The following is a 10,441-nucleotide window of genomic DNA, read 5'->3' as shown; positions in this document are numbered from 1 at the left end:
ATCTCGCGGTCTTTTATTCCTGCACTCAAAGAAAAATTCCTAGTTTGGGAGGGGGAAGTTGATTCGTGTTGACTCGAAGCTTGACGTTGTTGGCGCTCCATTCGTTTTGTTTGTTTGGATCTTGTGATCTCCGTTCAAGTCTCGGTAGATGAATAGTAGTGAAAACAATTGAAAGAAAAATTTTCATTTGAAAGATACATATGTATGTATATGTATATAAGGAAAGATGTATATGTAAATATATGTATATAAGTTGTAAAATTTTTTGCCAACTTTTAGATTGTGACACTTCTGAAACAATTGGAACGTCATTTGTCTATAAGACTTCTTGTTCAGTAGGCTTAATCTTATCGATGTCCAACCATTCTCTTGTCTATATCTTTAAAACTCTGCCCCAGTTTCGACTTCGGGAGGGTGCACTAAACTTGTGTCATGGTGTGACCGAACCTTATATAGGTTGCTTACGTATCCCGCCATCAGAACTTAGTTCGTAAGGTGCATAAAAATGGTTTGAAATTTTTCTAATAAAAGGACTGAACCCGACAAGGATTGCTTACGTATCCCACCAAGGGAATCAGGTCAGCGTAGTTCCGTTACATAAATAGTAAAAGGTTTGTTGGACTTCTACCTAAATATGACCGAACCGTATGTCGATAGCCTACGTATCCCACCGAGGGAATCAGGTCAGTCGTAGTTCTCCTTACATACAAATAATAAGGATTTTTTTTTTTGGATTTTCTGCTATAATGCAACCGAACCCTATGTGGGCTGCCTACGTATCCCGCCGAGAGAATCAGGTCAGCATAGTTCGTATATACATTAAGGGAAGGTTACAAACTGAGCAATCTAATCTAATGTCATCCTTTGATTTCTTCTTGAATTGATAGCCTTCATTCCTTTGTCATTATCCATCGCCTATTTCAATTTCTTCCAAGTGGAATCTTATCTTGTCCTCCAATTTCTATGTTATTCTCTCGAGATGCATGTTGCCTTCATGTTCTTCATAATCGTGTTCAGCACATAAACTTTATTCATTCATTTCATTATATGTCGCAATCATAAAATTAGCAGATTTGATAATGTATATACAAATAATAGACAGTTAAAGAAAATAATAAATGCATTCATAGATTTTGCAATTAAGCTTCCAAAAGATGAGGCAAAGCAACAAAAGTTTGGGGCACGATTCAGGCCTCAATTTTTAAAATCGTGCTATTTCAAAAGTTCACTACATGTTCAATCTACCAAGACTCCTGGCGAACCAACGACGGAGTACAAGTCCAATTCTTCAAAGTCTCTCCTGGTTCGACACCCCAGATAGTCGGTGTCTCGATGTTGTGAGTAGTTGTTGAGGTAACCATCATTGGTGCTTGTGCTTGGACTGTTTCCACAGGAGCAACAAAAGTTGATGACACGCCCTTTTCCACCTTTCCAATTGGCATGATGACTCCTTTCAAATCTCAATCTTCCTCAACAGTTATCATATTCACATTGGCATTTTCGTGAGTAGGTAAAGGGTTGTTGTCTACATGGGGATGAGCTCCAGTAAGTTGGATCGCTCCTTCCTTAATCAAGGGTTCGATTTTGTTTTTGAGACCATAGCAATCCTCAGTGTCGTGCCCAGCAACTCCAGAATGATATGCACAACGCTTGGAACCATCAAACCATCTCGGAATAGGATCCAGAATTTTCCCTTCAATTGGTTGAATCACGCCTGCTGTTTTCAATCTTTCAAATAATTGAGCCAAAGGTTCGGCGAATCGGGTGTAGTTACAGGTATTTCTGATTTCAGGGTTTGAACGGGTTTTAGGTGTAGCATGTGGTCGATTTTGGTAAGTTGGAGCTTGAACGGATTGATATGGACGTGGGTTTTGATAGGAAGGTGCTCGGGGTTGGTAGTAGTTTGCTTGGGCGTTGTAGACAGGGTAAGGAGTTAGTGGAGCTTGGTAGGGTTCAGCATATTGGTAAGGGTAGAAAGGTTGTTGTGGATGGTTAAAGTATGTAATGGCTTGGCTTGGCTTACGTCCTTGGATATTCATGACTGCAGCTACATCTTCTTTCTTCTTTTTAGCCCCGCTGATAGAACCAAATTGAATAGCTTTGCTTGCAGGTTGCAAGGCAGTAAGATTGTGAATTTTCCCGATTTGATTCCTTCTTCTAAGGCTTCTCCCATTCTGACAACTTCCGTGAACTTTTGTCCCATCATGCCTATCATTTTCTCATAGTATATGCCAGCTTGGCATTCAATGAAGGTAGCAGTCATTTGTCTATCACTCATCGGGGGTTGAACCCTGGCTGCTTCTGACCTCCAACATAGCGCATACTCACGGAACGACTCAGTTGACTTCTTAGTTACCTTAGTCATATAGAATCTATCTGGTGTGATATCGGTGTTGAAACTGAATCAGTCCATGAAGTCTTGTGCCATATCACTCCAACTACGCCATTTACGGACATCTTGTTGCGTATACCAAGTAAGAGCCTCACCAGATAAGCTTCTTATGAATAGCTTCATCCTAATATTCTGATCTCTACCTACTCCAACCAGTTTGTCACAATAAGCCCTTAAATGTGTATGAGGATCGCCTATTCCATTAAATGTATCAAATTTCGGCGGCTTGTATCCTACGGGAAAATCAACGTCAGGCTGAACACACAGATCTTCATATTCTACACTCTTGCTTCCCCTAGCAACTTGAAGGTTTCTCATTGCTTCTTTGAGACTGTGGATCTCTTTTAACAATATATCATCTACCCTTGCTTTTGCATCCTTTTCCATTTCCTAATATTGATCCATCTTGGGTTGGAACCTGACCGTTACTGGGTTAGTAAAGGCTTGTTTTTCCGCTGCATATACCGGAGGAACATATTGCGCGTTAAGAGTGACAAAACGTGCCCCTTGTATATGCTGGGTTGGATAAGGTTGGACGGTGGGAGTGTTTTGGATTGGAGGTGGTGTGTTATAAGTGGCATTTATAGGTAGTTGGTTTGGTGGGTTTAGAGGAGTAGTTGTAGGCAATGGATTAGTGTTAGTGGATAAAGGAACATAAGGAGTGTGAACTAGCGATTGACTTGGTGGGTTGACGGGTGGTGGATTAGGAGTAGCATAGGTAGTGTAGGTGGGTGGTTGACTTTGTGGAGGAGTATAGATAGATGATGGATTTGGTGGATTTGCGGGGGTGATTGGAAGTAAGTTGTTGCTGGTAGGTGCATTATTTTGTGGAGGGAAATGTTCAGGAACTGGAGATTCAAGTGATGGAAAACGAGGTGGGTTTGGTGCAACATTTCTAGGTTCAAGTGATGGACAAATTGGTCAAGTCCCTAACCCGATTCAGTTCTCCACGTAGATCCTCAATTTCTTGAGTCAGGCGGGCGATATGTTCATCATGTTGAATAGTAGTTCTATGTTCGGAAGTCTCGGGAGGATCACTAGAGATCACGATGTTTTTCAAACTAGTTGAAATAGATGCGGCTGGATCAGACATAGTAGTTTTCCTTCCTGGAACAACCCAACTACGTCGAGGTAATGCTGACGTCCTTGACCTTGTGAAGTAAGGATGGTCGGCCAGCTCGAATGTCAACACGAATCAACTCTTTTGGGAATAAAAGATAAACAGGAAGAAACATAAAATGCAAATGATATTAGTCTCATATTAAAATATCTAAGTAAAGTCATGATCACGTAGAGTTAAATAAGTCATGTAGCAAATAATTCATCGAATAAAGGCAAATAAGTTGTCAAGCAAAATGTAAACAAGTATATCAAACAACAATAACGCGTCCTAATATGCATGTGACCTTTTTGTGCCAGAGGTAGGCCTAACGTTTGTTTGAAGGGTAAAATGTGTCATAATATGAGGGTAAAATGTGCCATAATACGTCATCCTATTGCTCTCGGCTAATTAAACAAATTCTATTTTCCAAGAAATAAAGTACAATTATGGTGTAATATTTATTACATACCAAATGAATACAACATAAAACACTTCCTCATCTAAGTAAAGTAAATACAATTTTGTCATGTCTAAATTTCTGGCTCCATTTTGTGATGTCCTTGGTTCTCGCCACTTGTTGATCATAGACGTACTCCAATGTAAAATTCATACCTGTCATAGAAAGGTTAGTCATTTTCTCCCTCCTAAATTTTAATTAGTTAGAGCAAATGGTCAATATTTAGGCGCAATTATCCTTCAAACATGCACATAAAGTATGATTAGTATCACTTGGGGTCGCGGACCCATTGGACGTTTGGGTAAAGTCATCTAATGGGCTTAATACACCAAGGGTATTAAACCTCCTAGGTCATGAAATGTATGATCCTAATAAAGGGTGTTGGTTTAGCTCTACTCTAGGTTGACTAAGAGCAGGTTCACTAGACGCAAGGTTCCCGAGCGGACAACTTGAGTGAGAAGGCTATGCGGTCACACGGAAAATCTGGAGACCCCGCGCATATGCCAACTCTCCTAAAATTTGGGATTTTGAAAGAAATTTGCGGGTGCGCAAAACACACCTCGCGTGTACGTGTGATAGTGTGAATTTCCAGATGTGGAGAAGAGTGATACGGTGTCACGACCCGACTCGGGGCCGCGACGAGCACCCGATGCTAACCTACCCGAGCACCCTCTTAGCTTACTCTTATACTTACATCTAGGTGAGACACATAATTATACATGCATTTCCATTCATTTGTCAACTAGTCCCATTTGGACAACAACCCATTTATATCATCATAGGCATCTATGCCACGTCAATGTACATGGGCCCACGTGGCCGACAAAATGATATACAAAACATAGGCCGACAAGGCCAAACACATCTACCCACACACACACATGTCTACGAGCCTCTAAGAGTATAACATATCACATTAGCGGGACAGGACCCCGCTATGCCCATAATTATATACACAAAAGAATGAGTTCCCAAAAGATATGGCTCCGAAGGAAATGAAGCTCTCTATGTAATCTCCGAATAGGCAGCTATGGATCAAGTCTGTCTCCCTGTGCACCTGCGGGCATGACGCAGCGTCCACAAACAAAAGGACGTCAGTACGAAGAATGTACTGAGTATGTAAAGCATGATCAACATCGATATATATATAAGCATAATACATAACAGAAGAAATAGCGTAGGAGGGGGAGACAATAATATCATCGTCATAGCACTTACCTGCCTTTCGTAGGACTTTTCATTTTTCATACATATTTGTACACCTACGTCATCATCCGTATTCCATAATAGTACTCGTACCATACTTGTGCTCATATTCGTATACATGTCCTTATTCGTATTCGTATTCTTATACATAGTCTTATCACATTCATATTCATATTGTATACATAGTCATTTCACATACATAGCATTTACATAGCATACCCGACCTCATAGGATCGGTGTTTCATACATACTTGGCCAACCAAGGCTCAAGGTTACTCATACCTGGCCCTACCAAGGCTTCAGGGTTATCTGTACCATCTGCAGAGGTGTGCGCGCGTTACGTAATCGTATACATACTTTATACATAATCATATACGTATATCCTACCCGGCGTTATAATCTCGGGGTATCATTATAGCCCTTCATAGGCACATATAAGTATAATAGCCCGTAGGCACCCTTGGCATCATTATTATTATTATCGCCATCACTATCATCATCATTATTGCTACGTCCATATCTTAGGCTTACTCGTCATATGAGGGGCGTAGTACCATCGTAGTACATGTTAAGGATCGTGAGCTTATGAGCTCGGAATGTCAATCACTTGAATACAACATACTCATATAGAGAAATTAGAAATTTGGCCAAGAACCATGCCTTATGAAAGAAGGGTTAGCCTTACATACCTTTTCGTCGGACTATTCTACACTTGCACGTTTCCTTCCAATGCTAGCGTCTATACCTTCATTAATATCATAACAATGGCCATTAGTCATTCACATCATCCACATTATCTAGATTTCTCAATTTGCTTCTAATTATCCCATATTTATGGTCATGACCTCCAACTTCGCCCATTCGTCTAAAGTGTCGAGTTCATGATCTTAGTACCATTTATAATACATTCATATCGTAACACAACAACATTCATAATTCAATTCAAACTATTCCTCAAAATGTCACTATTCACCATTCATGACCTAGTTGACCACATTTTTTACAATCCATGTATTTTAATTCTCCAATACCTTAAACATCTTGTAAAAATCATGAATCTTACCTTAGAAGTTGTAGGAACAAGCTTTGGTTGATAATACCCCACTTTGAGCCAAACCCTAGTTTTTCTCCATTTGCATTTCTTGACTTGAATGGTATTTAATGGCTTGCTTACCCTTGATTCACTTGTTTATGTTGTTGGTGACTTATAATCCTTGAAAACTTATGAAATAAATGTAGAGAGATGATTCTAGAGAGAAGTGGTGTAATGTGTAAATGAAATAAAACAAGTCTTGGTCCTCATATTTAATGAATTGAAAAATCTGTGCTGGGTGAACAGTGGTCGTCCATGGAGGTTTACGGTCCGTATTTCAGTTTACGGACCGTCCCTCGTGGTCGTCTTTAAGCTTAAGCAGAACCAGAAACTTAAGGCTGCATGCATGGTGATTTACGACCATGGTTTACAGGCCGTAAATCACTTTAGGGTCCGTGAACCTGGTCGTATTTTACCATTTCTCGGCTGGGCAGAAAGCTGAAGCTTTTGCATGGCAGTTTACGACTGCCAGTTTACGGACCGTATAGCAATTTACGGTCCGTATTTTGCAATTTACGACCACTGGGCAGTTGCAATTCTGCAACTTCCCATATTTCTTAGACTTCTCATTTTAATCACCCCCGTCCATGCACATGCATTGCTCACCTTGTATCTCATCTTAACTTAGCCAACTCCCTCGTCTCACATCGGATACTTTCGAAATCTCGCCTAAGGTCATCAAACGTCGTTTCTTGCTCATGGACATCATGCACTCATATTCATCACTAGTTCATTCTCCTGCGTACCAACGGAAAATTTTCCGAGGTGTAACATACGGGATGATAGTTTATATCAAAACAGTAACACTTAAATAGTTTATATCAAACAAACCATTAATAGCATGTAAAAACAGTTAACAACAAATAAAATAATTAAAACAAGCACACAAAGACTATTTAAACTAAGTCCATTATGGTTAGAACCTAAGTATAGTTCCCCAGCGGAGTCGCCAAGCTGTTGTACCCCATTTTAACCGGAGTAAAAATGGTTTACAACATTCCGGTAATTCCGGGGTTAATTAAAGTTAAGGAGTCGCCACCTAATTATTATGGTGAAGTAGGACACCTAAAGTTTATTAAAGTAATTGTCTAAAGTTAACTCTATTTTAAAATCTACGAAACCAAAAGATTCTAGGTAAGAGTTCAATTAATCTAAAGGGAAGGTATTAAGCATCCTTTAAGATCCATTAACAATGGTTAACCGGCCGGACTTAATGTTAATTAAAAAGGCTAAGAAAGTCACTAAAAATTTTGATGTTGAAAATAGGTGTCATTTGAAAAATTCGGCTTTTAAATTAGACTTGATTCTCAAATGTGGCTACTTGAAGTAAACATAAGCAAAAGTTAAAGAAAACGCCATTTCCAGGAAGAAGGTTAGACTTTGAATATTTTAACCAGAAGAAAGATAAGACGTGTTTAAAAAAAATATTTTTTGACTCAAAGTTGGTGGAAAAGAATCACCCCATCAAAGAAAAAAATCATTATTAATTTTTTTTAATGCTAAGGTCCTGCCTAAAATTACTTAAAATCTAATTAAAACATGGACATTGATATAAGCTCTTGTTTTGTCCTAAGTGAGATAAAACTGAAAGCGGTATAAAACTCATAAAGCAAAAAAAAAAGGATAAACAGTGGTTAAATATTAATGAAAATAGCTAAAGCTTCACCCGACAGCCAAAATAAAGACTCTGCTATTTCTTCCACTATTTATACGGTGCAAGAAAAAATAAAGAGATCTTGTGCGGAACAGTAAAAGGGTTGTAATGAGAATATGCAGCAGACTCCAAGGATGTCGAGTCTCATATCGAAACTTGAGGTACTCCACCCGTGTACATGCAACGAAGAGGTAGCGAAAAATTGGAATTAGAAAGGATACTATTTAGAAGAGCAAAGAAATACATGATTAAATATTTAGCTGAATTAAAGCATAGACATGTTTCTAAGTAATAATAACTATTCAGTTCATAGCATGATACTCAAGTTCAGTTTTTTAACTAAACACTACTTAAGTTTTCAGAGTAAAAAAAATAAAATAAAAAAAATAACGAATGGTTTCTACTTTATCAACATATTTTACATAATCAACTGTCGAAGAAAACAAATTATGCATATTCCGAGGATTAAATCATGATACCTAATTATGGGAACAAAATCCTGAAATCACATAAAGCAAGCAAAACATGAGCAACACTTATGAATATTTTTAAAGGATCATTATTCCTAAACATAATCTCTATTTGCATGAATAATAACCAGATGATTTCTTACATACTAATACTTAATGTTGTTCCTACTAACAGATTTATAGCCTGTTTGGCCAAGCTTCTAAAAACAACTTATTTTAAAAAATATTTTTTTTCAAAAGTACTTTTCAGAAAAGTATTTTTGGATAAAAGCAGTTTGTGTTTGGCCAATTAATTTAAAAAGTACTTTTGAGCAGCAATTAGTATTTGACCAAACTTTTAAAAAGTGCTTCTATGTGTATTCAAAAAAGTACTTTTGGGCAAAAAACTATTTTTTTAGCTTCTGAAAAACTGCTTTTGCTACTCCCCAAAAGTACTTATTTTCTCCCAAAAGCTTGGCCAAACACCTCACTTTTTTTAAAATAAGCACTTATTGAGAAAATAAGTACTTTTGGGGGGAAAATAAGCTTGGCCAAACAGGCTATTAGTCTGCTTGAAGCAAAAGTAAGACATGGTTATTATTTTTTACACATAAAACATACAAATAACTGAAAGTAAATTGAGTAAGGTCTAGATCTAACCTCTTGTGGGTACAGTGAACTAGAGCTTTGAGGTCTCAAATCTATTCTCTTTTGACAAAATAGAAATGGACAGAGATTGAGAGATAACAAAATGTTAAAGTTTTCTTTGGAAAACAGTAAAAAAATAGCTTAAAAATGAGAGAGTTTTCCACAGTTCAAGCTTCTCCAAAAAGAGGATGTACACCCGCTCAAAAACAACCCCCTCAATGACTGCAATAACTGGGTATTTATAGATGCAAACTAGGGCGTTCCAAAAGGGAATTCAAAATTCAAACGGTCAAAAGAGCCGTTTGAATTGAGGAACAATTATCCAAAGTTGAAAGGACAAAGCTCTGCCATAGCAGATGGAGGTGATGACACGTGTGGAGAAAAATGGAGAGAGGCTAAGAAAGAGACAACGTATTCTCTCAAGTCAAAAGTTTTTTGAAAGAATAGTACTCTTCACGTGAAGAGGCAGGATTTTTTTGATGTTTTGACTGAGGGGTGAGAGAATTAAATAGGAAAGAGGGAGGATTCAAAATATTTACATCAAAATGGAGAGACAACTTCCGTAAAAGGCTGAGAAAGAGGGTTTGGAATCTCGTGTACAATTGGAAAAAGAAATGGGCTGTACGACTGCTTTTGATACAAACAAAAAGTTTGGTGTTTGATGTAAGGTTAGATTAAATAGGAAAGAAGAGTTGAAAATCAGGAGAGAGAATTGACAAGAAAAAAAAAAGTGAGTTTAAAAAGAAGAGAGAGAGTTGAAAAAAATAAAAGGAAGTAGTTTGAAAAGAGAGAGAGTTGGACGGGTGAAAAAAAAAATAAGGAGAGAAAGTCAAGAAAAAGGGAAACATGTGGGGCCTAAGTCAAGAAAAATGAGGGGAGAAATAAATATGGGATAGATGGAATAGTGAGTGGGGTAGATAGAATTATTAAGAATTTGCCTCTCGTAAAATAATATTTTGATGAAATAAAAATTATAACACGTCATTTTAAAATACGAGCTTCAAAACGAGTCCAATATTGATATACTTCCGAGCAATATTTAAAATTATGAAAAAAATGTGGTCAAAATGAGCCGTAATTCATACGTCATTTTTAATTAACAATTTTTCCGAGTTAGACGGGGCGGGATACGTATCTTCTTTTCAAATCACGTTTGTAAAAGTAAATAACCCGTAATTTCTTGTAATTAATTTTTATGAAAAATAATAATTAAACGTCAATTTTTACAATTTTCTCATGATTTTTAATTTTATAATTTTTTAAGGGAATCCTTACTCCGTCTTGGACTCGAAAAATTTGAAAATTAAAATACGCGGTTTATGAGGTGAAAATTGGGTGTCAAAATATACCCATTCCTATATTTGAACTTAAGGAGTCGCCACCCAATTATTTTTGAAAGGTGAATTAGGACACCTATTTTAACTAAGTAAATGCTAAAAA

General features: G+C 37.5%; 1 long non-coding RNA gene across 1 annotated transcript; it reads right to left on the bottom strand.

The window, feature by feature from the left end:
* Positions 1–3,877: 3,877 nt before the first annotated feature.
* Positions 3,878–9,975, bottom strand: LOC132611105 (uncharacterized). The gene is made up of 3 exons (XR_009571459.1): positions 6,857–9,975; positions 5,847–5,902; positions 3,878–5,008 (listed from the first exon to the last, which is right to left on the bottom strand). It is a non-coding gene; the product is annotated as an uncharacterized LOC132611105 (long non-coding RNA).
* Positions 9,976–10,441: the final 466 nt, after the last annotated feature.

Source organism: Lycium barbarum, chromosome 9 (genome assembly GCF_019175385.1).
Source record: "Lycium barbarum isolate Lr01 chromosome 9, ASM1917538v2, whole genome shotgun sequence".
NCBI classification, from domain to species: Eukaryota; Viridiplantae; Streptophyta; class Magnoliopsida; order Solanales; family Solanaceae; genus Lycium; species Lycium barbarum.
This window is presented reverse-complemented; position numbering and strand designations above follow the sequence as displayed.